General features: G+C 40.6%; 1 long non-coding RNA gene and 1 other non-coding gene across 3 annotated transcripts in view; one reads left to right on the plus strand and one right to left on the minus strand.

Moving 5' to 3' along the window:
• LOC139954995 (uncharacterized) overlaps window positions 1-27,441 on the plus strand; it is a 341,522-nt gene that overhangs the window by 285,653 nt on the left and 28,428 nt on the right. The gene's annotated exons all lie outside the window — the stretch shown is intronic.
• LOC139955131 (5S ribosomal RNA) lies at window positions 23,813-23,931 on the minus strand. The gene has a single exon (XR_011788383.1). It is a non-coding gene; the product is annotated as a 5S ribosomal RNA (ribosomal RNA).

Genomic DNA, 27,441 nt, shown 5'->3' on the forward strand with positions numbered 1-27,441 from the left:
ACGATTAATAACGGTGACTTTCCCCAAGATCGAAAGCCAGCGGGTGCCAAAGGTTTCGAGTCTGCTCTCAAATACCTCAGCCCTCTCGTTCCAGGTGACATCACAAGGTGCATCGTAGCCGAACCATATACCAATAATTTTGATATTCTGATCCGACCACGACGCACCGAATGGTAAGTCTCTGTATCTCCAGCTACCAAGACGAAGGCCCTTTGTCTTTTCTGGATTCAACTTCGCCCCGGTAGCTCTCTCAAAAATAGATAGATCCTGCGAGAGTGCGCGAAAGGAGCCCAGAGTCGAAACAATACATGTCACGTCATCTGCATATTGAGCGCATTTCACTTTGGCACCCCCTGGCACAACGAATGGAACAAGTTTGGAGTCCCTTTCCAAAAGACGAGAGAGGGACTCGCTAAACAAAACATAAAGTAATGGAGACAGAGGGCACCCCTGGCGCACCCCCCTCTCTACGTTAAAAACCTCCGAACAAAACCCATTTACGATAACAGAACTGTAACTTTCTTGATACAAAACAGAAATCCATTTACGAAAATTTGGGTGCAACTGAAACGTCTCCAATACATTCATTAAAAAACCGCGATCCACCAGGTCAAAGGCCTTCTGCTGGTCCAGAGACACCAATGCACATGGCAGATCACGCTCAATAACAAAGTCGGTCAAGTCGCGCATCAATCCCAAGTTCTGCTGGATGCAATGACCCTTCACTGCACAAGTCTGGAGATCACCAACAAGATGCGGCATAGCCAGTGCAAGGCGGTTGCACAAAGCCTTAGCCAGCAACTTGTAGTCCACATTTAACAAGGTGATCGGACGCTTGTTATGGGGATCCAAGGGGTCCCCAGACTTTGGCAGCAAAGTAATCATGCCCAGACGTTGACTTTGGTTTAACAGTTCGTTTTGGAAGGCGTCCTCGAAGACGGCTCTGATGTCGGGTCCTATTATTGCCCAGAAGGTTCGGTAGAACTCCCTCGGAAGCCCGTCCGAACCCGGGGACTTGCCATTCTTCATCTTCGAAAGCGCCTTCCAAAGCTCAACAGTGGTTATTCCGCCCCCCAAAATATCATTGACATCGTGGGGAACGGTTTTTGAGATTCCCCTCAATAAATCAGACTGTGCCGACAAGTCGACATTGCCACTGGACTGGTAAAACCTCAGTGAAGGGCGCTCCTCGTCTTCCACCGCTTCGACACGGGCCCTGACGCGGGCACCGTGGTACTTTTCATCGAGATAAGTCTGCAAAGCGAAGACTGCCGAAGGGTCGCCAAACTTCACCTCCGCGCACAGCTTCGAGAATTTCTCTTCGACGCCGTGCGCGGGTCACGCAATACTGAATTGCGTAGCGTTTGATGCGCAACTTGATATCATCCCACCACTGGGATGTAGAAGCAAAGGCCGGCTTCAGTGTTTGCCATCCTTTGTACCTGGTCTCGAAACCCTGGCGGAACTCTGCCTCGCCAAGAATCCGACAGTTAAGCTTCCATAGGCCCCGCCCGATCGGGAAAATAGAAGGCAAAACAAAACGTGCTACTACAGTGTCATGGTAAGAGAGCGGACAGCTGAGCGTCTCGCAACCCGAAAGTTTTAAACTCACGGGCGCATACACTCCATCTATCCTGGAGGCATCTTCTCCGTTAGGCCTCACCCACGTATAGACCGTACTACACGGGTGCATATGCCTCCAGACATCGACTAAAAGGTGTGCCGAAGTGAATCTGTCCAATTCTGTCATCCCAGCGTCGGGACTAGCAGACACAGAAGCCCCGAGTCTGTTAAGACCCGAGTCTGGGACACAGTGAAAGTCTCCGACCATGACACATGGAGCACTACCAGGAACAAAGGAAGGCAGTGTGTTAAAAAAATCTCGTCTAGCAGAAGGCCGATTGGGAGCATACACATTGCAAAGGGAGATGTTACCCTGTGGATACTTGAAAAGAATGCAAACCAATCGGCCCTCGTGATCCGTCTCCACCCTAGTGGCACAACCCGCCTGACGAGGTGACAGGAGGATGACAGTGCCACAGGATGAAGACGAACCAAACGAAGCATGCAGCCCACCACCCCACTCATAAGCCCATAGAGGGACATCTTCCAAAATATGTGTTTCTTGCAGGCAAACGCAGTCGACTTCCATTGAAATATAATATTGGAAAATGCGACTGCGCTTGCGATGATCCCTCATGCCATTGACGTTGAAAGTGGCAACTGAAAATGTCTGGGCCATGAGAGGGCAATGGGGCAAAACTACGCCGACGACGATTCTGTAAGCTTCAAGCGCGCTCTAGACGACATATCGTCGTCGGAGTCGTCACTTGAAGCCGACCTTTTCAGTGAGGGTTCCCCCATCTCGTCGTAACAGCTCGTCCCAGTGGCACGTTTCGGCTCGACGATCACCGAGCCTCCGGAGTCGCTGTCAGACATAGCCTCCGGAGACCCGACGACCGAGTCGTCGTCCGACAGTCTCCGGATCTGGCGATACCGGCGGCGGACTGGGACGGAACTGGACGGGTTGATGGGGGAAGCTGGTGGAGACCCCGTGTCCGCTTCGGTGTGTGGTGGAGACGGTGCGGGCACGGGGTTCATGGGGGGAGCTGGTGGAGACTTTCTCGGTGCGGGCACGGGGTTGGGGTCTGCAACTACGGGGAGGGTGAACCAGGTGCGGAGAGTGAATCCTCACCCGGTTCCCCCTCCTTGCGTGGAGCTTCCTCCGGGGCAGTAGGTGCGCCACAACTTGGCGCCTTTGCTTGACCCCCCACTCTTTGTCATAAAGACATAAGAGGAGGGACAAGCGCGAAAGACATGTCCCTTCTTCCCACAGAGTGAGCACACGACTTCGCTTGGGCAAGCAGAGGTATGCCCAAGACGAAGGCAGCGCCCACACTTTTTATTTGGGCAGCCCTTGGCTTCGTGCCCGGTCTCCCCACACCTGAAGCAGGTACGGGGCTGACCGGGGTAACGCACGTGAGCTTTATGCCCGGCAATAAAAAGGAAGGAGGGAATGTCCTGCTTGAGGTCGATCCGAACCTGTCGGTGCCCGTTCAACACCCCAGGGGCCTGTGCGTAGGAGCACATTTTAATAGCCTTGACAGCCCCAAACCGACCTAAAACAGTTGCGACAAGTTCCTGACGCACCTCTAATCCTACGTGGATGACAGTTACCCATACGGAACGTTCGTATGGAGTAACTGTCAAACCTTCAACCCCACTTAGCAACGTGAAACCCTTCTGCCGGGTCACGTCACTGGTAAAACGTAGATCATACGTATTACGACCCTGGAGAGCTTGTAAAGCATCAACCTCTCCAGGCACAACAACACCCTTACTCTTTAAAATACTAAAAACTTGAACCGGTGGAACCGCTTGTTCACCGGTGAAGGTCAACTTAACAATTTTGGAATCACGGCGCGATGCCATGATACCGAAGGTGGCTAGGCCACAGAGGAGTAACAAAAACAAACTAAAGACAGGTTTAAACTTAAAACGATATACGATAACTATATACGACAAACGCACATACCCGCCTGGCGGGAAGTATAGCACATTACAGTACAGTAAGGTAAGAAAGTAGCTGTATCAGATGGAGAGCGAGAGCGAAAAACACGTCTGCACTCCACGAAAGCCAACTGCTACGACGTCGCACGCAGAGGTTGGCAACCACTTACTGAAACATCAGACAGACAGACCGTGTCGTTTATGTAAAATGTAAGATATCTTTTTGACACATAACCACATATTAGGCAAGTGCAAATTTCAAAACAGTAGGCAGTGGTCCCGTGATTTTATGCCATAATTAAACCGCCCCTGACACATTCCATACAGCCAAGTCAGAGCAAACCCCTTGAGTAGTGTCTAGTCACGTTTAGTTGGTAATAAGGATTTATGGCACTATTAGTATTTTGTAGGTGACCTAGGCAATATGTGAAGTCATAAAGTGAAACGATTTATACTGTCTTTCTCAAATTGTAATTCAACAGTACGGAAACACCCTAACCGTGTATAATCGTGTAGACAATTATGTTCATTAAACAGCACCATAAACTCGCAGCTGTCGAAAATTTATGTGTTTTGTTTTGTTATGTGTAGACAGAGCATTCAATCATAGTTATGTGAAATATAATATTTTTGTGAAATTAGTGTGATTGATCTTGGGAACAACCAAGCTGATTAGTGTTACAAATACTTCTTCGATGTAAGTGAATGAAAAATAATCTGTGGGATGGAGGAGGCCCGATGGAGAGTGGGCTCAGTGGGTCTGAAAAATTGGTAGAGATAACTGCCCCTGGTGCAACACAAATGTCCACCGGTTTGAAGCAATAGCCCACTAACCAGAGGCTTTTTCTCAAAGTTATCCCTTGGTAACAAATTCCTTATTTCAACCCCTGGGTATGTCACTCTATTGTCATTTATCATGTGCCGTACTGCTGTAGCTATTATTGCACAATAGTTGAAGTTAATGCACATATAGACATAAAGCTATAAAAGCAATACCATACCAAGTAAGGATACAATCCAGCCTTCTGTTACAGAGTTATTAGAATTTAAAGATTTTCAATTTTGACTTTGTGGGATTATTGACATATTGAATGTGATGCATTGAACTCAACTTAACTGTTGCATCGATAGCATTCTTGAATAGTGGGAAAGTGATAATACAATTCTGCATGTTAATCTGACTTTAAGACTTCATCAACAATACTTGATGAGCCACAACTTCAAAACTCCATGACCTATTGAGGGCCATTCTCGGAAAATAGGGAGATTTGCACTTTACCACTAAGTAACTACTTTTAGTTAAAGAAAGTTGGGTTGATTGTAGTACTTAAGTATGCACTAGGGGACTCTTTTACAAAACCATATAGCGTAGCCAAAATCAGAACATTTCTGTGCTGGCAGAGGTCATATTAAGGTCGGTCACGTGTGTGACGTGAAATGAAACTGGATTTTTTGCACAAAAAAACATTGCCAAATTCCTCAGTTTCTAACAGGGCTGGATAACCCAAATTTGTTATGTTTGTACCCTAATGTGTTTCCATTCTAACAAGACATTTCACCTAAATATTTCACCTCCAAAAATTAGCATAATACTACATAAGCTAAAAAAATCCCGACACGTGTGTGACATTCTGAATTTTCATTGCATAGTATGCAATTTTTGCAGTGCAAATGTTGACTCTAGTAATGACCACAGAACCGCATTGATGTTGATATTCCATAGCAATTACTTGAAAACAGTTTTACTGTTTCTACTTGGAGGGTCACGTGTGTGACATTCTGCATTTTCATGGATGCTGCAATTTCATTGGATGAAGCTTTCCTCATTTGCATAATCACTGTTGTCATGCCAAACACATGACAAAACAACAGTCCAAGTCCACAGTGCTGCTGCAATTTCATTGAATGAAGCTCTTCTCATTTCCATGACACTGTTGTTATGCGACACACTCATGACATAACAACAGTCCAAGTCCACATTGCTGCTGCAATTTCGTTGGATGGAGCTTTTCTCATTTGTATATTACACTGTTGTCAGGCCACACACATAACAAACAGTCTGCTAACATTATTTAGTCCATTTAGTTTTGTTAAATACTCAACTTGGGGCTTCAATGTAACACACGTGACCATGAATGTCACACACGTGACCATCGATCACGTGTGTGACGACTAATTAGAGGCTAATAATTAATAGTAGGAATAATTATTTGACTGGATATTTTGCAGAACTAACAGTCTTTATCAATAATGGTAGCATATCAAGTGTGGACATCATAAGGCACATCAGTTACTTTTTATGCACACTTTTGCGTTATTTTGGTCACGTGTGTGACATCAAAGTAATGCTAATTAGCACCCATTATTAACGAAGAATTGAAGATGAGGAACCTCTGCTTTAGGAAAGAAAAAAATTAACCCATGTATAACTGCCTCCATGTGATAGTTGATAGGCTTTACAAATAATATTTCAGTTATGTAGAACAAAGAAATATATAGTTAAAAACCCAAAAATGTGGCTAAAACTTACAATAATGCAAAGTTATGCAAATTAGTACGTTATGGTTGTAATTTTACTGAAAAAAAAATGAAAAAAATAGAGGTATCCCTCTCAAACCAAAAATATAACATTCGGTCCTGATGAACACTTTAGTTTTTTCATGCCAGTTTCATTTTCCAGAGAATGGCCCTTTTAAATATTAAATATTGGTCACTACAGACTTACTGCATTTTCATAAATAAAAATCTCTGTACTTTTCATTATCTTCAACTTACCATGTGCAGTTCCTACAGTGGATGACATTGATGAAACAGGTGTTCTTGATGCTCCTGCTATTGATTCACTGCATGGTTTCGATATAATTGGCGATAAAGTCAATGCAGTGTAAGTGAGTTCAACAGACTGTGTTCTGACCTGACATTAATGGCGATGATACCGGCCTGAAGACGGGGTGGATGGGGCAGAAGCGAGGCTAGCGGCAGCATTCTTTTTGGGTACAGTTCTAATGGGTCCAGTATCATCATCACTGCTGTCACTGATGTAACGGGCGTTCAATATGAAAGGAATATAATCAATACACTTAAAGTATTCAAATGAACCTAGAATGGTAAACTCATGGCTCACATGCATAAAGATATAGCCACATTTTTTCAATTTATAATGATGGATTAGTGGATTAAACAAGGGAAACTTTAGAAAGAAAATATACATATAACTACTGTATACTGGCTATCTGGAATAAATTTGGTGTCTAATCACAGAAAATTAGTTATCGTTGCAATTGGCAGCACTTGTAACTTATTGTGATATAATGCCAGCATGCGCACATGTTGCATGTTGAGGGTTTATAGTAATTTGCATTTAAGGGTATAAGGTACATTTTCTCCTAAAGTGACTTCAAGTGCCATATTTGACCTTTTACCTGTAAATATTTATTAAGACAAATCCCCACAACTATTCGACCAAAAATTGCTCATTTTAGTCTCAAATTGTTCAGAAAAACTGGGTACCTATAATGACATAAATTTCCTGAAAATGGCAGGAAGAACACCTACACTTTACACAATGAAGGAACAGTACAACTTTTTGCCATTTGCACATTGGGGTAGTATTTTTATATTACAGCATAGAACTTTTCAATATAATTTCAAGTTGTTGATTTAAAGCTGTAGCCCTTCTTCCACTATATTCACGTGTTAATGTTCTATAAAACCAGTATACCGATATCATTGATATATATATACGACCAATACCGGTAATGCATACTGAACACTCGGTACTGTTTTTTGGCTCGCTTGACCTGAGTTTCGTTTGTCAGAATGGGATGGTTCGGTAGTGCCGTTTGGCCGTGACGTTTTGTATCCCGCATGGCTGGTCACGTAAAAAGCACTCGGTACTATGTTACGTACGCCTACTACGTCTGCCAACGTAATTAGGCTAAAGCCTAATTAACATGCATCTCCCACACAGTTACGTAAAAAGTTCCAATGCCCGTGAAGCGGAGGAATAAGGCCTAACAATAAGATAACCACGAGGTTTGAGATTCCTTACCATCCAAAGTTAAGTTCATTATGTACAATTTTCAAGAATTTTCTGCTTTTTACGTGCAAAGAAAACGGACCAAAGGTCAACAAAACCAAAACCAATCCTAGTCTGTTTAACAACCACCAAAAACCCAACTGAAAATCCACAAACAGAAATCTCTCACTTACCCACAAATGTATATAATGTAGCGTTTAACGTCACGTAAAAAGGACACGGACCCAAAGGCCAACAGAACCAAAACAATAAAGCTCTACAAACCAGCCCCACAAAGCCAACTCCAAACCACAAACAGAACCCCCAACCCATATTATGCAACGACCACACAACCCCCCCCCCCCCACACCTAACAATTAACCCACTTCAAACTTCATAGTAGACAACAGGCCTGCGCATTACCTCCGCAGTTTTCCCAATATGGGTCTTTTCAGGCCCCTAGCAGTGTTCCCCCTTTTCTTACGAGCGAGCAGAGTTCTTAGCTCCTCGCCAACCTTGATCGAGTGGACCTCCCTGTCAGGAACAGGTCCACTAGCGACCATCGTGTCCGGTATAGTGGAAGCGACTGCGGGCAGGGTGGAAGGGCCGCTCGAGTCATTGAGATCAGTGGCCTGTTTTGTCTCATCAAACCAATCGGAGGACTCCTTAGCCACAACTACTAAGGCTGAAGTGCAGTCCTCCATTGGCGAGTCAGAATCTGGGCCACTTAATTAATGTCTCTTGGGCCGGTTGACTCGGGGCCCGACTAGTATCACCGATAGCGGGCGTAGCTACCGGTGAACCAGTACAAGCGGCATCCTGCTTCGCATGCCCCCGCTAATACCATCTCCGCCGTTTTGTCCTGCTCCGCCCCAGTGGACAGGCTGGCAGTCTCGGCCGGAGCGGTAACTTCCTCCAGGGACGAGGTCGAACACGAAGGGGAGTTGAAAACCTCCACCTAATGTCGGACACTGGGGCGATGAGAGGAGCAAGAATTTTCTTCAAACCCTACCACTTTTAATATACATGACATTAGCACTAAAATAGATTGTCTAATCACTGTGGCCACTCACATGCCAAGTATGACCTTAGCCCACCTTGACACTGAGAAAATGTGATTTGAGCCATTATGGGCAAAATTACAGTTGGCCGCACCCCCTTATTATTATTAACGAGATTAAATTTCCTTCCACCAACCCATGTATCTACATCCTAATGTACCAAGTTTTTATAGTACAAATTTTACATCCTAACCAATACTATAAAAATAAGTTTCATCAAAATACGGTTGCCATGATATCAAGCCCCACCTACTGATAAATATTTATGAGATTGGCGATATAAACAGCAGAGATTGTGGACTCACTATTGGTAACCTATATACCCAGTATGACATAAATCCACCTCAGCATGGCTGAGAAAACATGATTACAAACAATTCTGAGCCAAAATTGCAATTGTCCTGCTCCTTCAAGAATATTTAAGTACATGTACCCTACCTCATAAATATGTCACCAAGTCAAACCGCATGGTGGTAAAACAGTTTCGTAAGATCAAATAAATATCCAATAAAATAATATTACAACATACATTCTCCTCTTTGGAGCTGAAGGTTTTTCCCGTTCATCTGCAGATGTCTGGATGCCTGACGTGTGTACGGCAGGAGATAATTCCTGTCTAGCCTTTTCATATGTGTCTGAAAAATAAATTTACAAGGTGAATGGGTCAGGGTAATATATTTACGGCACATTTTATTCAAGATTGAAAGCGAAATATTGTATTGAAATATATAGCTACGGAGGTTTTGGAAGTGAAACTAAATTTACATATTCTCAATGACTGGTACAGTATATTCTTCATGCATTCCACTGGGAATCATGCGCTGAATGCGAAAACAATACTGTACCTGTCCAGGATTCGTAAAGTTATACAGATCATAACGTTTTACGATCCCAAAATGGTCAGCTTGACTCGAAATCAGCATATGATTTGAGAGAAAAGGTGCAAATGAAACTCCTATCTCAACCATTCCCCACGTATATACAGGTATGGAACATTATCCATGTATTCAATACAGACAGGCATGTTCTTATATGTAGGGGTGGTTACAACTCAGAAATCCAGGTGGTAACCTTCAGCATCTATGAACTATCTCACCTTATTTTCAATCATTTGGAAGATAATATATCGAATAAGAAGCATCCGCTCGACCGCTCGCATTTCATAATTGATTCCTCAAAGTATGGTTAAATTCCAGTATGTTCTAACCAAAATTTACTTCTAGCCCCTACATATAGCCCAAAACTTCTCAAGGGGGGGGGGGGGGGGCTGGCGGACACCAGATTCCCCAGGACGGACGTTCACCAGATTGGATGCTGGCACTTACTGTCTATTTATTTATTAAAGTGGCGTTTGAACTTTCACCAACTCTATGGGCCTTATATGCATGCATGGCTCTGATTTTCTAATTCAGTTTTTAGAAGACAGATATATCCACATGCACTCCACATACAATGTTGTAAAATCTGCTAAAAATACTTTTTGATATATCCTTACCTGCTGTATAAAGGATTCTACAAGGAAATTTGGGCCACGAATCGTCTGGCGTTGAATGTTCCTTGACTGCCTGAGCTATCCTAAAACCCGAGTGGAATGGTGGCCAATGACAAAGGTTTGCTTGAACCATCCATGCATCAGAGACAATGTCAACCTCATTTTCGTCAAGAAATTCCACTACATGGAAACTCATACTAGAGAATAGTTGAAATGAAAATATTGGATTAAAAAATCATCTTGCACATATGTTTAGTGTCAAAATGTATGAATTAAAGGCATTTCAACATCTACTCCCCTTGCACTGAGTAGAAGAAATTTCTTGCTGATTGATTACAAAGGAGAAACTTTTAGCGATTTGCAAATATTGCTGACTTCGAAAATTTCTAAATGTGTTGAGTCTAGAGGATAGACAAAGTAGGCTTCTTTTTGGCGATATACTTGATACACAACATAAATTTATGAGACTTTGTAAAGAATGTTGCGCACTTGGCAAATTTCATTGTTTATTTGTACAGTGTTATTCCCACGGTTGATTCCAATGGTGAAGTCTTTCACCTTAGTAGATGAAAACTTTTCACAATTTCCAAACTGATCTGGCACAGGTCCCTCCACATGGCTCTTCCATCAGTATGTACATATTGCTTTTCTGACAGTCGTCGTATGATTTGTTGCAGTGGATGGTCAGGCTTTCTTACCATTCTCTTTACTTTGCCCAGAAAATTTTCAAAGACAAAAGCAGAAATATTATCCAAATGACCAAATTTCCTTGCTTCTGCTGCTACGTGAGTCAAACAATGGACATTGTATACTAAGTGATTATTGCCATACAACTGACCGAAGTGCTTGACAAAGCAAACAATTATTTTTGGGGACATAATTCACATACTTTTCACAAAGGGAAGGACTCAACAGAAAGTGAATGCCAACAGAGAGAAGAACATTCTTCTACTTGGCCTCAGGCAATTGACCATCCAAAACAACAGGCCCGGTGTACAATAAAAATCGACCAAACTCTGTTGCCTTCCATCGCTCAACTTCATCAATTGCCCTGGTCTTCCTTGGGAATTCTAAAGGAATGCTAGATGTCAAACTTAGCAAACAATGTGAAATTGAAGCTAATATTTGTGTGCCTAGTCTTGTTTTCAATGGTCCTTTTTTCCACAAGAACAGAAGACGTCGTACAACCCCTAAGCATACAAGATGCATGTAATCAAGGGGGGACTGGGATACCATGCCAAGAGAAGTACCTTTAAAAGGTTATAGTCCTAAGTGATATTCTTCATCTTTCCTTTCCTTGAATGATCGATCAGTCCTCAATGAAGCAATGGTCTCAGGAAAAGTCATTTTTCCGATCCATTTACCATGTTGACTGCATTTGTCACAGCCAGAGTATCCAGCGTGGCCTTTAACACGCTTAATAAAACACCGTGCTGGTGTATCGCATATCACAGCAGATATATGAAATGAGAAGACCTTATTACCATACAAAGATCATCCTATTCAAGAATCTTTAATTCTGCAATAAAGGGCTCTAAGAACTCATTGGGACAGTTTGGTTTCGTGGTCCCAGAAAATAAACCAATTATAAAAGGTTTCTTTGCCTAGAAGTTCATGAATGATACCTAAAATTGGCCACGACTGTATGTTAGACCTCTTAAACAATGGCAGACCATCAATATTAATTTGAACTGACAAATCTTGTAGATCACTATAGTTAGGAATATTGTCTAATATCGATATCACTCCATTTAGTTAGGAATATTGTCTAATATCGATATTACTCCATTTTTAAGACCAATGTGGTAGTAGGATCCCCCTGCTAAATTTTGTGTGCTAACTGATCTTACTGTGTGTAAAAGAGTTCTACTGTCCTTTGGTAAATTAGAGTGATATTGGCGAAGAGTGGTCAGCAAGCTATTGAAGGCTACATGTGGTATGCGATAATCAACAGCCCAGCCAGCAAGTTTTTGTCCTAAATCTAAATCATCCTCTTCACTTGATTGTGAATGATAATAGTCAGCAAATGGAAACTCATTTTGATCAGATCCTTCTCCATGACCAATATCGGATACTCCTAATGTTTCACGCTCTGAATTAGTGTTTAGTATGCTGTAGCTTGTGTTTGGTTGTCGTTCTGATGAAAGAGCTGTATTTCCTTTTACTCGATGGGATGTTTCATCAATACATGTAGTGCCAACACTTAAGGGACCTGCAGATGACTCTACTGCCTGAATATGCACTTCAACAGCCTCACGGAGACGCCTTCGCTTAGTCCAATATGAAACATTTTCTTTAGACATTTTATGGGATTAAAATCAAATTAGATTATAGACAAGTGTTTCCAGTAAACATTGAAAACTGAAAGAAGAGTACTGGATTCTTTTTAGAATCACACAAAATAGGATTATTAAGTCCAACTCTGCAACAGGTCAACACAGAATTTGTAAGTAGACATCACTGATTTATGAGGATTTGCATTAAATGCATCTGCAAACAAAATTAAACAGAATAGAGAGTTGTAATAATTTCTTCACCTGTGAGGGACTGCCTAAAACGACTACAAATCGAGTCACTTGCAGCTTGCCTCTGCAAAATGAACTTTCCAGTCTGGATTTACATTTGTTACCATAGCAACAATCACCTCAATTTAAACAAATTTTCGTATCAAAACAACTTAGATGATAAATTTGAACATAACATACAGCAAATTTGAACATGTTCAATAAAAGGACTGTAGAAAATAAAATAGCCTAGGCCTAGAGCATATTCAATTTCTTACTCCTTTATTCAAGTGCTGTAAAAAATTAAATTTTAGCTTCCAATTTGAAACTGGCCTGACAAATGGGATATACTTCATGTAGTCAACCTGAAACTGACAATGTAAACCCACTAGGAGAGGTCTAAACAATATTGTTAATGTATTGTTAATCACTGAGGTATCCAGTTGAAAAGTCCCTTTCCTAAAACGTCCCCACTGTTTTACCTACCAAAACGTCCTGCTTTTTACCTTAATTCCCTGTAGTGTATATATACAGATATATACAGAATATATGTAGAATGATACTTGCATGACGTTGAGGAGTTCTAAAGTAAGATAAAAAACATCCTGGGAACGGCGACTTTCAGGGTTAAAGAAATAGAATTTTTGAACCAGGCAGGGTCCGACAAAAAAATGAAAACCACTCGCCAGTTGAAAAATCCACTCTCCACTTTGTGACAGTTTAGCCTAAAGTTAATATAGCCTATTGTCTACTCTATAACATGGAAATGTTATAAATTTAGAGCCACAAACGAACGATTCATGGATATATGGTAATGTTAGCATTAGCTACTTAGTAGTTTAATGTATTCACCAACCTTGAGCATATTATGTTGTCTGTAAGTCCGAAAAATAACATAATTTGTCATTTTAGTCGTAGGTCCGTTAGTAATGTTTACTTTGTAACTTAATATAATGGTATGTGATATAAAAAAGTGTAAGCATCCGAGTCGGAACGTTCATACGGCATCGAGAAAAACCTTGTACCTAGTTATGTTCACCAGCTCACACACTAAAATCCATACACTTGTGTCGCGGAAATTTTTGCTTAGGACTTACAAACTTAACTTTCTTCAGTGTAGTGTGGTACGGCATAGGTAGTTACCAACGTAAGTTTAAGATTCATCGATAAAAGCTGACACCAGTGATTAAAGCTATTCAACGGAAAATACCTAAAGCCAAAATAGATCGGTATGTATGTAAACATGTGTGTAGTGCTCTGGTAGTACTGCATGCATTGGGACGTGTTTGGTGCCAGTGTAAGCAGTCCCGACGGACAGCACGGTGTGTCGATTTCTCATAGTTAACGAAACTTGCAGGTTTGACCTAACCTTGTAAGTCATATTAGATCTACATCTATCAAATTTGGTGATGATTTACAATAAAACATTTGGTAATAGGATCCAAAATACTGAGTTATTGTAGACGTATGTTTCTTAGTACGCTGACATTAGGCTAAACTTATACTGTAGGATTTAGGCTAGCTGGAGTATTGTGCCACTCGCCAAACTGTCAATTAAGTGCAATACAGTTTCTGGTCGCCAAAACGTGAAATCAACTCGCCAATGGCGACCTGGCGAGGGTATTTGTCGGACCCTGCTATAGTAACAGGTGCATTTGTAAATTTGCTGTAGCAGGTGTATTGGAGACAAACAGAAAATCATTCTAGTGACGAATTTCGGCGACATTAGATTTCGAATTTGGTTTAGGCCTATTGTTAAATTGTACTATTGGGGAAAGAATGTCGGTGACACAATCTAATTTTATTAAATTAACATTTTTGCACTCTTAATTTTGTCACTGATATTTTTCAATGTAATTTGGTTCAATTTAAAATGCTCTGTTTGTAGACTATAGGCTAAGGTTCATTTCACCGCGGGCATGTTTTAGCTTATAGCGGAGACGTTCTGGTGCGGGCGGGGGAAGCTGGTCATTTCAGCCAACTCTCATTTCGCCCAATGAGACCATTTCGCCCAACCTTACTGGACGTTTCCCCCAACTTTGGGATAGGAATAGGCCTAATTAATATACGTTACAGAAGTTAATTACGGTACTCAGTTATGAAATTAACAGACGAATAGTTCAATGGCAACATAATATACGTTACAGAAATTAATTACGGAACGGAGAATGAAAATAATGAGAGGAAAGAATATGACATAAATGGCGGTGCGAACTATATAATAAAGGTAATAAGACTAATGAACGTTGGAGGAATGTACAAATTTCAATGGCAACTTTGACCCCCCCCTCCCAATTATATATATATATATATATATTTATATATATATATAAAGGGAGATAAAGAGAGAGGGAGATAAAGAGAGAGGGAGATAAAGAGAGAGGGAGATAAAGAGAGAGGGAGATAAAGAGAGAGGGAGATAAAGAGAGAGGGAGATAAAGAGAGAGGGAGATAAAGAGAGAGGGAGATAAAGAGAGAGGGAGATAAAGAGAGAGGGAGATAAAGAGAGAGGGAGATAAAGAGAGAGGGAGATGGAGAGAGAGGGAGATGGAGAGAGAGGGAGATAAAGAGAGAGGGAGATAAAGAGAGAGGGAGATAAAGAGAGAGGGAGATAAAGAGAGAGGGAGATAAAGAGAGAGGGAGATAGGGAGGGGGAGATAGGGAGGGGGAGATAGGGAGGGGGAGATAGATAGATATATAGAGATAGATAGATATATAGATATAGATATGGTTACTGTACTGATTCTGCAACAAATAGTAGAATTGTCAAGTGTCCCCTTCCAACCCACGATCCACCCTGGGATAAAGCCTATGCACAACTGATGCATACAATCATATGCCTCACGTGGTAGTACAATCACAAGTGCTAACGTTGGGCCTTGCCTAGTATCAGCGACACCAGTTGGGCCTAGGCCAGTCCTATATCATCATTCTTAACTAAAAATAGTGTAAATATCAATAATTAATCACAACCTGCGAGCCAAAATATCTTCCTCGTATAGTTCTGTGGTATTATGAAACTAAATGTAGCCTACGAACGTTGCTAAAAAAGACGTTGCAATGATGCCTTCTTGATTTCTTTACTTCATTCACTCACTTATCAGTTAACCGTGCGTGTAACTAGTAAATGGCGGTAAAATGTGACGTGGATTTTACGTAACGTTGCCACTCGTGATCAAATATTATAGAGCGCCAAAGGCGCCTGTGACGCTCTACGTTCTTTGGTTTTGATTTGCGTGAGAGCGGTTACTCAACGCCATGAACTTCTCGGCCACTGTACCTTCAGGTAGGTCGTCTCGGTGGTGTACTTATTTTACGAATTAGGGAAATATTTTGAGCACTGCAAATTTGTACTTTGTCAAGTGAGAATATCTCCAGGGTAAACGGTGGCCTGGAAGTTCATGTGTTGAAATCAATATTAGATTTCAATATGCATCGAATTCAATTCAAGATATGGGTTCATGTTTTAAAATCGATTTAAATGTGTTAAAATCACATCTGCTGAAATGATCATATCTCAATCAACTTCGATTTCAACGCATGTGAGTTAAATACATGAACTTCACAGTTTGAACACATGAATTTCAACAGATGGGAAATCGAGCATAGATTTCAGCACATGAACCTCTTGGCCACCGTAATGGTATGACCAGGGACGACGATAGAGGGGGATGTGGGAGTGTGTCACCCCCCCCCCCTGCCCCCAATCTTGGAAAAATTGCTTATAGTTGGAAAATCGGAGAGCGACAGTCGGAATTTCCGACTGCCATGGTACTACTAATTTTCCGACTAGGTTTATTAAGTTATTCCTGTTAGTGATTTTATATATTATTTTCATGCAATTATACCCACAGAATTCGCGTGCTGTCCGCCCTAATGTATGTTTGTTTCCTGTAATTTATCTCAATTTCAATTGTAATATATAGTGTTGTAATATCCTACATTTCCAAAATGCTAAATGTACCATTAGCGAAGAGGGGCCAGGGCGATTTCCCTCAAACCATCCAAAGTATATGTCGGACTTTTTTTATGTTAATTAAAATCCCTTACAACGGAATTAGTAGACCAACTTAAGGTTTGTAATCCTGCAAAACTGTGTTCAAACGTCCGACAATTGTGAATAAACATATGAAAACCATTACATAACGTTAAGTCTATAATGTATCATTATATGCAGCACACAGTAGTTCAAACGGCCGACGAAAATAACCTCAAAAATTCTTCAACATCAATTACTTCAAAGATGCAAAATATAGCACCAAATTGCATCTTGACAATTCAAAAATTTCTTAAAGGGGAGGGAGACACCCCCTTCTCTTAGACTCATCCCACAGGACAGGAATCACAACATTTTCTCTTCGTGCTATTTGAAGATAGTAATCTCTTGGGAAATGTGGGTCCTTGACCCACTCGTACCGCCCACACACACAAAATGTCTACCTACGCCACTTAGCAACAAGTTAGTCCTTACCTGCTTTGTATTACTACTATATAAATAGCCGCGGGTCAAAGGGAGGGCACCCAGCCCGACCTCCTCTCCCTTCTTTGGTAGACCCCTAAACATTCTATCCACAAATAGGGTATACTTTTATTTCTCATGTTCCGGGAAATCGCATTTCAGGGCATCTTTTTTTGTTTGTCGGGCCGCGTGTCTTTTGTGCTCGCTATGTTGGGGTTTGCCCTAACAAATTCAGCCCCTTCTATTTCCAAATGCTTCATCCGTTCCTGGCAAAGTATTTTCATAACCTAGTATCAGCTATATTATAGTCGGATGAGTAGTAGTTAATCACTATCAGTCTGTTTGTTGTGCATGGTATAGAATTTTTTGGCTTCAAAGCCCACCCAGTTGGAACTTCACACCCTACACCCCCCCCCCCCCCATCATCTGGCCCTACGTCCTTGGGTATGACTCACCGATATACATGCTGCTAGCTGCGTTGGTCCACGTATCTTAGTTCGACGGTCAGAAAGCATTTCACTAAGTCGTTCATATTGGCGTAGGAAGCGTGAGGTGGGGGAAGGGAGGAGTGGGGCCTACGTACTTTTCACCCAAAAAAATAAAAAACATAGGCCTTAACACTTAACAAAATATGACTTATATGGGCATCGAAGGGGTGCCAAAAATTTGATTTTTAAATAGAAGTAAGAAATATGTTTGAAATTTCTCTCAATATACATGCACCCCCCCCCCCCACACATCCCTTGTTCCCCTAATAAGATATTGGAACACCTTGCTATCCATGGAGGCCACCACTCTCCGGTAGGGGCAAAACAATTTCAGCGCGCTGTGCGCGTACTAACTCGTGTTGAATTTCTGCGCCCTAAATTATCACCATCTCATAGTCGTATTTCGAGTCAGTTGGAGAATTCAAAGAAAGAAGCAATTGGCTCAGTCTTTGTTGACTTTTTTATTATCTATTATCCTATATCTTCAACTACCCAGAAGAAAAACCCGAACAGCTTATAGGCAGTTGAATGTGTAAAAGTAAGTTGGCCAGAGGCTAAATGAGTACAGTAACAGAAGGGACACAACACACACAGAAAACAGATACTTTTTAAGAAAAAGTCACCCAGGAAACAACCTGGGCACGAAAACCAAACTACCAAACGACTGATCCGCTCTCAGCCCCAGTCCCCTTGCATCGGGACTGTGACTGTGTGATCATCGTCGGGTGTGCATCAGCATTCCCCTCGAAAGGGAACAGATACTACACAGAAAACAGATAGGTTAATGAGCACGGTGAACACAATGAGATAGATGAAAGGGGATTATAAGCATCCCCTTAATCCCAATTCATCTATCTCATTGTGTTCACCGTGCTCATTAACCTGTCTGTTTTCTGTGCGTGTTTTCTGTGCGTGTTTTTGTCCCTTCTATCACTGTAGTTGTCATTTAGCCTCTGAAGATGATCCTGCTACGATCTAAATGTACACATGGTATCTTTCTGGGGTTTGCATAGTAATTGGATAACATATTACTTGGGGAGTGTTAAGATGGTAACGTCATTAATTGGCAGGCAGTATAGTCAAATGCCACGCCTGCAACCTCGCTGCCGATCGGTGGTAAAGTTCAACATTACAAGTTATAGAGTGAACTAAGCGGCATTTTAAGAACAACAGTTGGTTGGCGAATATCGGCCCCAATATTAGTTTATTATTATTAGTTTATTAGTTGTATGCGGCCCAACTGTTGTCTGGCGAATGTTGGCCCGGTTTTGGCTTAAAGTATTAATCAGAACAGTTGGCTGACGAATGTTGGCCAAATGTTGGTTTAATATGTAAAGCCCAACAGTTTGCTGGCGAATGTTGGCCCAATGACGATTTAACTTTTAAAGCCCAAACAGATATCTGGCCTAATATTAGTTTAACGTGTAAATCCCAACAGTTGGCTGGTAAAGGTTGGCCCATTGTTGGTTTAACGTGTAAAACCCAACATTTGGTTTGTAAATATTGGCCCAAAGTTGGTTGAACGTGTAAATCCCAACAGTTGGCTGGTAAATATTGGCCCAATGTTCTTTTAAGGTATGAAGACCAACAGGTGGCTGCTAAATGTTGGCCCAATGTTGGTGTAGGGTGTAAAGACCAACAGTTGGGTGGCGAATGTTGGCCAATTGTTAGTTTAACGTATATAGCCCAATAGTTGGCTGGCCGTTGCTGGCCTACTGTTGGTTTAACGTGTAAAACCCAACATTTGGTTTGTAAATATTGGCCCAAAGTTGGTTGAACGTGTAAAGACCAACAGTTGGCTGGCGAATGTTGGCATATTGTTAGTTCAACATATAGAGCCCAACAGTTGGCAGACCAGCGCTGGCCCAATGTTGGTTTAACGTATTAAGACCAACAGTCGGCTGGTAAATATTGGTCCAATGTTGGTGAAACGTGTAAAGAACAACAGTTTGAGAATATGTGTTGGTAAACAAATGTTGGCCCAACGTTAAACCAACTCAACATTACACCAACCATTGCCAACGTCTGTCAACCATTAGCCAGCATTGGCCCAACGCACGGTCGTTTCACTTGTAGCATCTTATTGTTGCTTTTGGGCATCGGCTTGCGGGATGTCCTTGTTCACCACATGTGCGACAACAATAGTGCTGACAGTCACGCATAATATGGTCTTCTGATAAACAAAGGTTGCACACACGGTAATTTGCCATTGTGCTTTAATCTCAAATGAATGCCAGGGACAATAATTGCGTAAGGATTTCGCGTTGTTTGGCATCTCCAGTGGTACAAAGCGTATTCCGTTCTCAATTTCGGGGAAGTCGTCATAAAGTGTATTCACCCAATTGCTCCTTAATTTGCAGCCAAATTCTTCTAATTTGTCTGATATCTCGCTGTCATCAACGTATACGGGGTACTCCGAATACACTGACGGTCAGAATGGTCTTCGTAACTCCCACAATATTTACCAGATCGTCTCCTAACTGCAATCCTGTTTCTTGAAGTAGTTCAACGTCATCCTTATTTCTCAGGGTAACTATCCACTGGCCTTGGGTCTTCACACATCCCATACGTTGGTTGACTTCGGTGATCGGATAAGAATCGGTATAGTCAACGTGATATGGCCGTAGGTTATTTCGATTTCTCGTGGCAATATAGTGTTATCAATTATTAAACAAATAAAAGCCTACGGCACCCAGTATTCCCAGGCGGTCACCCATCCAAGTACTGACTGCGCTCTACGTTGCTTGACTTCGGTGATCGGACGAGAACCGGTATAATCAACGCTGTCATCTGTCGAAGTTGTAGCTAAAATCGTTCTCGGATCTGTATCTTATTACAACATTTTCTTGCCCGAACATATAAAAAAAAAATGGGTACGATGCATCTTTTTATATACCTGGAAAATAGTGTTAAAGTTTCTTTTTAAATGAAACATGAAAAAGAATGAATAAGTTGACGTTGTGGCTATTAGTTGTGTCGCTACTAGTACATACTTGAAAACATCTATAGCTCCATATTGTATTTTTGTACAAGTTAAAGATGCAGTCGAATATATTTCCCTCGGGTTTCTTACGGTTAAGCCCGGTCCCAAGCAGAGTAGTATTACGCCACTGTGTTAGGTCGTTGGCCTTATAAACTTTCCCCAGTTTAGTAACGATGGAATTCCACATGGTATTTACCTTAACACAATCAATAAACAGGTGGCTTAACGACTCACTGGCTGTTCTACATAAAACACAACTAGGTGAGTCCATGATAGAAAATTTACATGTATAATTTGCAAATCAAGATCTGCATCATGAAACATTTTACGAAATCTATAAATATTTGACCATCTATTTTCATAGTCGGTATCTGGAAAAGTAGTATTCCGGTAACTTTCACCTTTAGGTATGGAAGTGTAACAGAACGGAGCAGATTAGAGGCAATCGGACATGTAATGCCAGATGCATCGATGTGTTTGCTCCCATTCATGAAACGAATCCCGCAATTAGGGTCAGGTTGCGACGACACAATGACATCGGATGAATAAATGGCTTCCAGCCATTCGGATGGAAAGGCTTTAATTAGGTTGGAGATTATATCTTGTACCTCGTTCACACTAAGTGTTTTATCAGGATTTGCCAATGCAATGCAATAATAAACGGCTTCGGCCGGGAGGTGAGTTGGTATAGTCTCGTACATAAGATCACCCATCCGTATAATGCCACCATTAATGAAATTTCTATTGAAACAGGTTTTATCCTGATCGTCGCAAATCAGTGGGTTTTGGAATAAAGGTTGTAACAAAATTTCCTTCCTCGTAATAGGCCGACAAAATCGCCCTTGTGTAATTCTCTTCCATGCAAGCAATATTTCCCTGTAGTAAGGGTATAGATCACGCACTGATTTGCAATGCGGTAGAATTTGGAAGATAGATGTGCCTAGTAGCATATTTTCGTAATGGTTTAGGTTATATAACATAATATGGCAAAGTTTACTGACAGTTTTGATTCTGATAGAGTCGCAAAGAATTTCAAGGTTGCAAAGCTTGAAGGCCCCCTGTTGTACTGGGAGCAACAGTGTTCCGTACTTAATCAGTGTTTTTTATCGTTCCAAAAGAATTCGATAACACTATTACGCATAGTACTGATAACCCAATCAGGGACGGAGAGGAGAGACATTAGAGAGACAAGGCGGGAATTCACCAGTGAATTAATGACCAAAACTTTACACTTCAATGATAGTTTTTGGAATTTCCACCACCGCAAGACCCAATAGCAACACCTAAAATTGTATATAGTCGTGTCTAACCGGGAATTTGAACTGATGGTCGGCCAAGGATGAACGACCGAGGGCAAGGGCTTCTGTTTTGTTGTAGTTGCACTTTGAGCCTCACGCTCTTTCGTACAACTCAATTACACGAAAAATTTAAGTGATACTAGAAGTATTCGATCCCAAAAATGAAGTGCCGGCATGTTGGAATATATTTGGCCCCAATATCACAATATTTGATCCCAGAACTGGAGGGGCAGTTTTGGATAGCGTCATGGAAGGGTTCACAGCTTAACACATATAAATTGGGAAATTGGGCATCCTTCACGGACACCCCTTGAGACGGGGAATGAATTAGAGATGTGCCCGTTATGCTTGATATAACAGAAAATATCATTGTAAAGGATTTTAATCCACTTTTGTAATAGAAGACCAAAACACATTTTTTCCATGACACTAAAGAGGTAACTGTGATTAACTCTATCAAAAGCCTTGTACTGATCAAACTTAAGTATCAAGCCGTTAGAGTTGTTTTCATTGATAAAGTTAATAATATTCTGCATAGTAATGAAATGTCCCTATTAGGTATACAGCACGACTGGTCATCGGAGATGAGTTCGCTGATATCCTTTGACATTCTATTGGCTAGAGATTTAGTAGTCGGTGTTGAGAAGATTTATGGGCCTCCAATTAGTGATATAGCTAATGTTACCTTCTTAGGAATCAACGTGAGTACTCCAGTTTTCATAGAACCACAAAGCATATTACAATTGAAAATTTCGGTGATAAGTTTCTCTAAGATGTTGATAACATCATACCAGAATGTTTTGAAAAACTGGACGGTTAGGCCATCGAGTCCTGGGCGTTTGTTGTTCTCCATTGAATCGAGAGCAGCTTTGAGTTCGGCAACTGAGAGATGTTCGTCACATAGATCTGCCGAAGACAGTGTTTTGGAAATATTCTCGAGTACTTCAGTTTTTGATTTGTCATCTGTTGGATGATCAGTATATTGTTCCTTGTAGAAATTAACCTGTTCGGTTATGATGTCCTCTTGTTCTGTAAAAACTTGTCCATTCACGGTTGTCAGTTGTCTCATGACTTCGTTTTTGCGTGCTTTTTTTCCAGATTGAGAAAAATTTTTGTTGATTTTTCGCCGTTTTCATACCACTGCAGTTTGTGAGTGAAATTCCTTTCAGTTCGTCAACTTCAATCTCATTTAGTTCGCTTTGAAGGCGCTTCAAGAAAGTAATATCATAGTCAGGGTATTTCTCAGCCTTCACTCTTTCATAGTTGAGTTGTTTTATTAATTTCGTTTTCAGTCGACGTTGCTTTTTTTTCTTCCTCTTTGAGTATTTGATAGTTCTTCACTGTATCGAATGTTTAAGGTTGTCGTACCAGGCGAAAAAATCACTTTCATAGTGATTGTAATTTTGGGAATTTTTATAACTTCTCTAATACCCTCACAGTACCCGTCGTCCAGTAGAAGAGAATTGTTGAAAATCCAATAGCCTGGTCCCCGAGTTAGATTTTCAAAATCCAGGCGTAACATTAATATATTATGATCCCACCGGGGGTATGTTATGTGTTGGCTTACATTAACATTGTGGGCAAGGCTTTTGGAGATAAGAAACCGATCTATTCCCGATGAAAAAGACCCGTCTACGGTGTTTCTGGTCCCTGTAAACTCGATTTTGTTTGGGTTTCGATATCGCCAAATATCTATAAGGTCAAAATTTTCCATTATATCTTTCAACGGTTTTCTCGAGCTATCTGAATGCGTTTTCGGTGGGTATCTGTCTTTGTAAAGGTTTAAAACGTTATTAAAATCTCCGGTTAGTATTATCGGATTTTGAGTCACATTAACATAGTGGTTCAGGTCAAGGTACAATTGTTTCCTTTCCATAATTATGTTGGGAGCATAAACTCCGATAATAGTTAGAGGTCGCTGATCCATAGTGACATTAATGTAGGCCATTTTAATTTCTCATCGTCGTGGCAACATAGTGTTGTCAATTATGAAAATAAAAGCCTACGGCACCCAGTATTCCCAGGCGGTCACCCATCCAAGTACTGACTGCGCTCTACGTTGCTTAGCTTCGGTGATCGGACGAGAACCGGTATAGTCAACGTGATGTGGCCGTAGACATTACAAGAGGTGAAATGTAGGCTAGTTGTTTGGTAGGTTATTATCAGTGGATTTAATATATATATTATATAAGAATGGATTTAATATATATTATGTTAATCTATATTTTACATATATATGTATACAATCATAATATATAAAAACAATCGAGTTATTTCTTAATATATTCGATTTTAAAATCGCTTTCCTTGTGGCAAGACAGTGTTGTAATTATGAAAAGAAATGTCTACGGCACCCAGTATTCCCAGGCGGCCACCCATCCAAGTACTGACTGCGCTCTACGTTGCTCGGTGTTCGGACGAGAACCGGTTTTTTTTTTTTCTCTTTTATTGGATCACGAGCCCACTGGCTCGCTCATTGAATAAACAATATTTACAGAGTGGTAATTCTTACAGAATAAAGTAAAGATATAAAAGATGGTGTACTTTTAAAGCTACAATAGTACATAATAACAAAATAAATATTAAGTATTGTAACATGTGGAAAATTTAAGCCAGTCACAACGTGAAACTAGAAATGCGGTAACGAAAATTCGTAACCACTCTGCCCATGAGTATTGATAAGAATTCATATGTATAGAAAAATAAGAGAATTAAGATGAGGATAGTTGATTCACGTATTTATTTGTCTGTCGTTTAATAGTTTACATGTTTATTTGAACAGTTTTGAAAGGTCAATGTAGATATTGAGACTAAAAAGAAGTTGTTAAAAGTTCATAATCAATACTATGGCAAGAGCAACAATGGTGCGGTAGTTCACAACTTATCAGAATTGTTTAACAATACCTAATGTTTTTCATAGAATATATACTATTCATGAAGCTATCATGCTGAACATTTTATGAGAACGCGAAACTGCATTCAGGTTTTAATGATGTAACATAAATAATCTGACAGAATATAAATGAAACACACTGTAGGCTATAGACAGGATGATAACAATACTTGATCTGTCAAATCATCCCTGATAAATCACTTATACAGGCTTTCGTAATTTGACCCTTGGGACCCCAAATGACCTTTGTAAAAAATAATAGGCTTTATGTATTTGTAGGCCCATACACACAATATGAGATTAATCCGGGCTCCTCTCATTGTGATATCGTGTTTACAAGCCTTTCACAATTTGAGCTGTTGACGCCAAATGACGACCTATGGCCTATATTAGAAACAATAGGCGTCTTGTACTCACATTTAGTACACATACAAACTTACTATGAAAATAATCAAAGCTTCCCTCCTTGGGATACCATATTTACAAGGTTCATTTGAAACATGCTGAACCCAAATGACCTTTTACCTTAACCAACAACAATAGGTTTCATTGCCCCAATGTGGTACACCTACATACCTTATACTGTATTCATGAGACATGTCCACATACACACTCACACATGTTTGTGTTTCATTCCAACCGAGGACCCCATTGTATTTTCCATTGTTCAAATCCACGTACCCTAACCTTAACAATACCCCATACAATAGAATTCTTCCGAGGACTTGGTGATTCTTTACAAATCACAACCGAGGACCTGAAATTCTTTTGTTCAAGTCCTCGGTCAGATAGAAACACAAACGCACACACCCATTCACACACATGACTACAGAGGTTACCATTGTCATTAAAACCAAAAATGAGAGATAAGAAGAAAAGTTGGTGAGACTGAGGAAGTTGTTGAATATTTGGAATGCTTGAGACAAAGAGTTTTATAGTTGAAACTACTGAATACTGCTATACCACTGACTTTTGAGGATACAACTTATATATCAAAACCCTTTAATGGTGTAGTAGAAGCATGCTTTTTTTCACACAATGACATCAGAGGACCTCTGGATGGCTCTTATGTCTTCAGCATATGACTCTGAACACTATGACCACAATTATTGATCACCTATTGTATGCTGTAGGAGAAGCATCTTAGGGTGATAATTTACTGAACAATTGTTGCTGAAGTGATATTATAAACATGACAGCCTTGTGACAGTAGTTTATAGTTTTGGAAGCTTACTAAAGATGTTGGAATTAATACATGGTTAATAAACTGTGCATAATCATTAGTGCAAAAGTGTGGGTCATCTAACATAACTAGTGAAATATGTCAGGTGATGTGTATATATGGTATATTTGTGCTGCTAATAAAGTGACTGGAACTATAAAGTGGAATGTACTTGGGTAGTAGGAATTGTAAGTAAACATAAATTTAGCTTCCACTAGTGTTTGCAGCGAGTACATTGGTATCCGTCACTGTCATTACCCGGGTGTAAAATTACTACTAGGTTTCCGCTTTCTGCTGTTTTTCCATTTGTTTCCTTTTTTTTACAGTGGCACTCTAACAGAATACTTTTCACAAATACTGAAGAAAAAAAGAAAGGAAGTTAATCAAAGAAACTAAATCTAAACTTAATCTACAAGAAAAATGATATAAAATCCTGAAACAAGTAAACAGTCAAAAGTGAAATGAGTGTTCAAGGTGAGAGCCGATGTGTATAGTTTCTTCAACACTGGACAGGGCTACATAAACCAGCACACGTATCCAGCACATTTCACTTGCAGATTGTGCGTAGCCTTGGCTTTGATGAGGTAGATATCATTTGGGAAAGAATGTGCGGTTGACCAACTCAGTGTAACTTTTTATGAGTCTGAATCCAGAAGTTTGTCTGCTACTGGTGCCAAACCTAAAATTGCATTTCTGCGCATGGTGACAGTTACTGTCATCGGGAGTTCCAGTGTCAAGGCTTCTTCCACATCATGGAGCGATGCTGCCGATGGCAATCCCATTATTTCTTTCATGATGACATCCGTCACAGAATACTCTGTAGTGTCATCTCCAGTAGAACACAGTATGCTGAAGTTGTTGTCACTCGCTGTGAAGGCAATGATGTTGATAGCTGCTTCATATTCTGGTGGTGTTCAGATATAACCAGAAATTGAAATGACTTTGTTATTCATTCGAAAATGAGGAGCAACTGTGGCAATACATGCATATGCTGAAGTTTTTAACAATTATGTCTCTGTTTTTACTATAGTTGGATGCCATACAATGTTGGTAGTAAATAAAAAACGAAAGGAAAGAGAAAAGTTGGCCAAATAGTGGCCTTTTGAAACGTTCTTTGGTGTTTTCTGAACTGACGTTGATGAATCATTAGCGGTGTTGTTATTCCTCTAATTGAAGAAAATGCCCAATGTTGTACTAATCGAGATTGTCGTATTTTGTGTAGTAGCCACAAACGTTTGAGGATGATAAGAGTTTGGTTCGTTGACAACAACATTTGTAATTTGTACCCAGTCATGAAGTGTTGCTGTAGTCTCTGCATTTCCTCTCCACAATGCAACTTCCAGTTCATCTGTATTGTCCTTGACAAATATGTCACGTACTGCAGATGGTTGGCCTCTCACATTAACATGCTTAACAGCTTCATCCTATAATGGTATAGAAGAACGAGAAAGTGAACTGTAATCCTTTGGAGTTTTATAATGGGCAAGTGTTTCTAAAATTCATTTATGTGATT

The sequence above is a fragment of the Apostichopus japonicus genome, chromosome 17 (genome assembly GCF_037975245.1).
Source record: "Apostichopus japonicus isolate 1M-3 chromosome 17, ASM3797524v1, whole genome shotgun sequence".
NCBI lineage: Eukaryota > Metazoa > Echinodermata > Holothuroidea > Aspidochirotida > Stichopodidae > Apostichopus > Apostichopus japonicus.